Source organism: Adiantum capillus-veneris, chromosome 24 (assembly GCF_014529385.1).
Source record: "Adiantum capillus-veneris isolate H3 chromosome 24, ASM1452938v2, whole genome shotgun sequence".
Taxonomy (NCBI): Eukaryota; Viridiplantae; Streptophyta; class Polypodiopsida; order Polypodiales; family Pteridaceae; genus Adiantum; species Adiantum capillus-veneris.
The window spans coordinates 140,646,360-140,652,517 of record NC_140954.1 but is presented as its reverse complement, the minus strand read 5'-3'; the positions used below and the strand labels follow the sequence as shown (position 1 = coordinate 140,652,517).

The 6,158-nt window shown below is 45.7% G+C and overlaps 1 pseudogene; it reads left to right on the top strand.

The window, feature by feature from the left end:
- Window positions 1–508: 508 nt before the first annotated feature.
- On the top strand, window positions 509–2,301 carry LOC147427258 (uncharacterized; annotated as a pseudogene).
- Window positions 2,302–6,158: the final 3,857 nt, after the last annotated feature.

Sequence of the window (6,158 nt, the reverse complement as noted above, 5' to 3'; positions counted from 1 at the left end):
GTTGATGTTGTAGGTGGATTACAAGCATTAATGGAAACAACTCAAAGAGCAGAGAAAATGTTTGGGGTCTCTCATGGGAAAGCGGCCAAGAGGTCATCTAAAGAAAAGAAGAAAAGTAGGTCGAAGAAAAAGAAGAGGTCAGATAATTTGGATTCGGACAGCGATTCGGATTCGAAAACTGATACTGATTCAGATACGAAAACGGATTTTGATAGTGAAGAGGATTCCAGTGAGGATTTGGATTCAGAAGTAGATGAGGATAAGAAGAAGAAAAGCAAGAAGAAGTCAAAGAAAAGGTCTAAAGAGAAAGAGGATAGAGTGGAAAAATTGGTAGCAAAGAAATTGAAGAAGTTGGGAGTGCAGAAAGTTGTGGAATCAAAAACCCTTCATTGTGAAATTTGTGTTAAGGAGGGGCATTGGACAAAGGAATGTTGATTTAATCCGAATTTCAGGGGTGTTGTACCAGAAAGGATTCAACAGAAGATACAACAACAAGGACCTCAAACTCATGGGGTGTTTCCAGAGACAGGAGGAAGGCAGAGGATGTTCAATAATCAAGGGTGGCAAAGGCAACAACCGTATTCAGGGTGGAGACCATAGTTTAATCAAGGGGGACCACCATTCAGAGGAAATTTCAATTTGGAAGGAGGACCGAGATTTGGAGGATGGCAGAATTAAAGACCCCCGCGGGGGGGAAATTGGGATCTGCAGCAGCAGTGGCAGAATTGGCAGCCACAACCACAAGGATGGAATCAGCCGGTTTGGAATTATCAAGGGGGGAATCAACAACAACCAAGAGGGCAAGTGCCGCAATTGCCAACACCACCAACACAGTCAACTGAAGCAAACAAAGAGCCTGTAAGCAGTTTGATAGTAGTAGAATCGTTTCAGGATCAAGGGGTGAATGAAGTTGCTATGGATTGTCAGACGGAATGTGATTGTTCTAAATGTTTGCAAGAGGAAGTAGATGTATTAGTGATAACAAGGTCCAAAGCGAGATTGAAACCTCCACTGGATTGGGAGGAGAAGAAGGAGATTCGGGATGAAGCAGCTAAAGATTTGATGGAAAAGGATCAACAGCAGAGCAATCTTAAATCAAAGGAGAAAGGAGTAAAAAAGGAGGACAAGGAAAGAGAAAGGACAGATTCTTTGTTTGAAGAGTTAACTAATTCCTCTATACATTTTACATTGGATCAATTATTGTCATTAGTTCCAATTTTCAGAGATAGACTATATACAGTGATGCGAAGGACAAAACTGTTCCAAGTATGAAGGAGGTGCAACAGACAGTTCAGAGTAGCCCGGAGGATGTGGATTTTTCAGTACCAACACTGACGTTGGAATTTAATAACCGCAAATTTTTCGATGTTCTATTGGATGGTGGATCAAGGGTCAACATACTTTCGGAATCGGAATTTCTAAGGATGTAAGATGTCAAGTTGGAACCAACTCCATTTCAAGTGCGTATGGCTGATCAGACCAGAGTTCAACCAGTGGGGATGTTAAGCTGGCAAGGAATTATCATTCATGGTTTGCCGTTTATGGTAAACTTTGTAGTCATCAGGATGAAGGATTCAAAAAATACCTATTGTATGTTGTTGGGGGGGCCATGGTTTCGCATGGCTAGCTGAAACAGGATTGGGGAAAGAATGAAGTGACGGTTAAGAAAGGAAGGATAGAAGTTTCATTACCAATGGGGCCAAAGAAGTGTTGGGGTGTAGGCCAGGTGGCCGTGGGAAACCACCCTTGTACACTTAATTTTCCCTATTCAATATAGGAAGAGAAAGAGGAAGAGTTGACTCTTCTCTTTCTTCTCCACTAACCCACACAGTGGCTGGCTGCCTCTGTATCTCCCCCTTCCCCAATTCTCTTCTTCCCCTCTCTTGCACACACTCCGTACACGCACACACGCACCCATCAATCGGTATCAGAGCTACGGCAGCGACGAACCACGCACGCAACCCGATTGACTCGGAAACAACGGAGCTCGGAGCTCAAGTTTGAGCTCAACGATGGTGGCAGATCTTACGAAGATCAGGGCTTGAACGGAAGAGATCAAAGACCTCGGACATCGGTGGTTCAACTCCGGTGTGTGCAGCCCCTCTTGTCTTGGAGGACTTGGAGGGGATCTTGGAGCTTTTTGGCAGGTCTGTAGAAAACCAGAAGCAAGGCCTTGGAGAAGAGCTTTGGGAAGCTCACCAAGGCAGACAGAGAGTCGGCAGCAGGTCACGAGAGGAGCAGATAACACACTCAATGGCAAGCAAATTGGAAGCATTGCAAGCTCGAAATCGAAGCAAGTAGCAAGACACAGTCGGCAGAATTGCAAGCAAGCAAGCACAATCGATTTAAGTGTGTGTGAATCGGAAATCGATTTGTAGTCAAGGCATTGCAATAGACATCGGGTTGTGAGCATTGGAATTGCTCACAGAAAGGAAGGATCAAGCAGGGCTGCAGCGCTGCAATCGGCAGGAGCACACACACACACACTGTGTGTGTATTACACCAAGCAAGGATTCGACCAGTGCTACAGCAATCGACCAAGAAGCAGTGAGGTCGTGCAACTGAGCATAATAGAGGCATCGAGCATCCCTCGGCCCAAGCAGAAGAGGTGGAGGTGCAGCAGAATACCGAGCAGGTCGTGTCACAGGTAGACTAAGCAGTAGCGCTACCTACAAAGAAAAGTCAGAGAGAGAGATAGCGTCTCTATGTGCAGGGAAATACACACACACACACACACACACACACACACACACACACACACACACACACACACACCACACACACACACACACACACACACACACACACAGAGTCGTCGACTCTGAAGCTGCAGGCAGTAATTGACAGTAAATTTTTTAAAAAAACAAAAAATCACCTCATTGCACTATGTGTGTAAACCCCCATTCCCACCACACCCGTTGACAGCCTCACACACAACTCTCTTAAACATCGACACAGAGAGAGAGAGAGAGAGAGAGAGAGAGAGAGAGAGAGAGAGAGAGAGAGAGAGAGAGAGAGAGAGCGAGAGAGAGCGAGAGAGAGAGAGAGAGAGAGAGAGAGAGAGAGAGAGCGAGAGAGAGAGAGAGAGAGAGAGAGATTGGAAGATACCAGAGTCTCATCGTCATCATCAACGATTCTCTGATTTCGACATCGACTTCTTTGACATCGTGATCCGACTACGACGTCCACACACCAAGTCCGACAAGCATGAGAGCGATCTTGACAGATCGAGCGAGATCTGCGATTGATACCGATCCGACTCGGTATTGACCGCTCGATATCGGCTTCGAGCATTGGCGTTTTACAGCTACTCGGCTAGCCACTTCCGCCTGACGGCGGAAGGCGACATCAACATCGACACCGCTCATGCGCACCGGCTCGACACTGCTCATTCGGCAGATCTCCGACATCCGACCTAGACACCGGGCACTTCTCCACACGAGCGCATTCCCGCGATCGACGACCGTGCTTGCGACATGCACGGGTGAGGTACCTCTATCATAGAGGAGTGACACCCGACATCGGCACCGAGCGCACCGATCGCGCTGTACGACACAATTTATGGATACGACACCTTTGGCGGCTATTCGACTAGCATATTTTTGCCCGGCGGAAAAAATCGGCACATAGCGACACCGACACGCAGGTTACAGGTTATAGGGGGGTTTTTCAGCCCATTCACTCACAGATTCTTTAGGTTACCAGACATAGCGCTTTCACAGGCGATTTGGCAGTCATTTTGACAGCAGATTCTCTGCGGACACATGCGTTGACAGATGCATTTTGTTGTGAGCACACATAGTGCTACTGAGCTCTTTTGAGAGCAGATATCCCCGCAGGGATCACTTTCACTGCATGCAACAGTTCTTGGCGTCTGTCTGAGCACGATTTTACTCATGTACGTTGAGTTGCGGACACTGCCCATTGTACTACGTGTGGAGCCATTTTTTGGCTATTTTGGCCGTTTTTCCCGGCCGTTTCTGAGACTCGGACCGGAAGAGCCCTTTCTGAGATTGTGGCTAGTCCATTTGTGTCTGCATTAGCTTTTTGGAGGGTCGATAGCGTGAGGTTTTTCTTTGAGCTGGGGTGTGCTCGAATGTTGAGACACCTTCGGTGATACAGGTAGCTGGAGTTCCCCTTTTACGGTACCCTCACCATAGGATATGTATCTGGACGGTTATTTATGCTTTTGACGCCGAGTTGGCACTCACGTAGCAGTTGTTTTGTGCAGAAGATGCCCAGTTAGTACAGTTGGCACATTTATATGCATTTTGAGTTGAGTTTTGACTCCTCATACAAAGGAGACTCTGCCGGATTTACTTCCCACGAGTCGTGACTTTCATTGTTGGCACTTTTGAGTCTATTTCGGTTGAGATTTTACTCCCGCTACAAAGGTTACTCTGCCCAAATTTCTATAGCTTCTCGCCATAGTTTGGCACCTCTCAAACCCTCTTATCCGTGATGGCTTCTTCTTCAGAAAAGGAGGAGTATTTCATTCGGAAGTTCGATGGCAGCAACTTCACCATGTGGAAAGAGCGCATGAAAGATGTTTTGATAAACAAAGGCCTCTCAGAACCGTTGAAAGAGTGCACAGAGGATGATGATTATACGCAAGCTCAATGGGAGCTTTTGGATGCAAAATCCATGGCTACGATACGTCTACATCTAGCCGAGTCAGTCTTCTTCACTATCATTGGGAAGAAAACAACCAAGGAACTATGGGATAGCTTATGTTCAGCATGGGAGAGCAAAAGTGCATCCAACAAAGTTTTTCTCATGAAAAAGCTTATGAAGCTCAACATGAAAGAAGGTAGCACAGTTTCCAGTCATTTAAATGAGTTCAACTCCTTGTTCAGTCAGCTGACATCTCAGGGCTTTAAGGAGTTTGACGATGAACTCAAGTCTATCTTCTTATTATGCTCTCTACCCAGTTCATGGGATATCTTTTGCACAGCCATTAGCAATTCGGCTCCGAATGGCAAGTTAGAATTCAATGCTGTCGAAGATGCGTTGCTCACTGAAGAGATTCGTCGTAAATCTCTTGATAATGCTAGTCATGGAGATGCACATATGGCTGGCAGTTCAACAAAGCCAAGAGGCCGTGACAGGAACAAATACAAAAGCAAAAGTAGAGAGCGGAATCCTCGTAGTCCTAGCATACACAGGAACCAAAGTAGAGACCGCAATGCCAAAAATGTCGAGTGTTACTATTGCCACAAGAAGGGTCATTACAAAAAGGATTGTCGCAGTTTCCTAAGAGATCAGAAAAACATGCAAAAGGATAATTCTGGCAAAGGCAAAAGTACAGTTAAGATTGAGGAGCTCAATATTGTTGAGTCCCCCATGCCTACCACTGCAGTAGAGGATGCTCCTCCTCCAATGATGCTCATTATGCCCATAGAGATTCATCCCGAGGTGACAGCAGATGCCTCCGATGTTCTCATTTTCACTTCAGTTCTCACTCCAGATGCTTTGGTTGCACAGGATGAGGGTTATGCACAGAATTGGATCTTTGATTCTGGTGCAAGTTTTCATGTCACACCGCATAGAGAGTGGTTTTCCTCTTATGCATCCATGCATGGAATAGTCAAGCTTGGTGATTCCTATGAGCTTGACATTATTGGCATTGGTGATGTGAAACTTCAGATGCATAATGGCACTACTTTTGTGCTGCAGAATGTCAAACATGTGTCCAAGCTTACGAAAAGCTTACTTTCTATAGGGCAATTGGATGATCTTGGCTACACTACAGTTTTTGGTAATCGTTCTTGGATGATACGCAAGAACAACCTTATCATGATGAAAGGCAATAAAAACGGATCCCTGTACTCTTTATTTGTTTCGAGTGTCGACGAACACTCTATCTATGTTGCCGAGCTGCTGTCTCCTGAGTTGTGGCATAATCGGCTAGGACATATTAGCCAAAAAGGAATGAAAACACTTCAGCGTTTTGGCTACTTACCTGTGTTAGATTACACGGACTTTCCATTGTGTGAGCATTGTCTATATGGCAAACAGACTAGATTGACATCTTCGCCATTGAATAAGAGACCTGGCGAACCTCTAGACTTGGTGCACAGTGATTTGTGTGGTCCAATGCCACATAAAACTCTAGGGGGGGCGAACTACTTTCTCACATTCATAGATGATTCTACCAG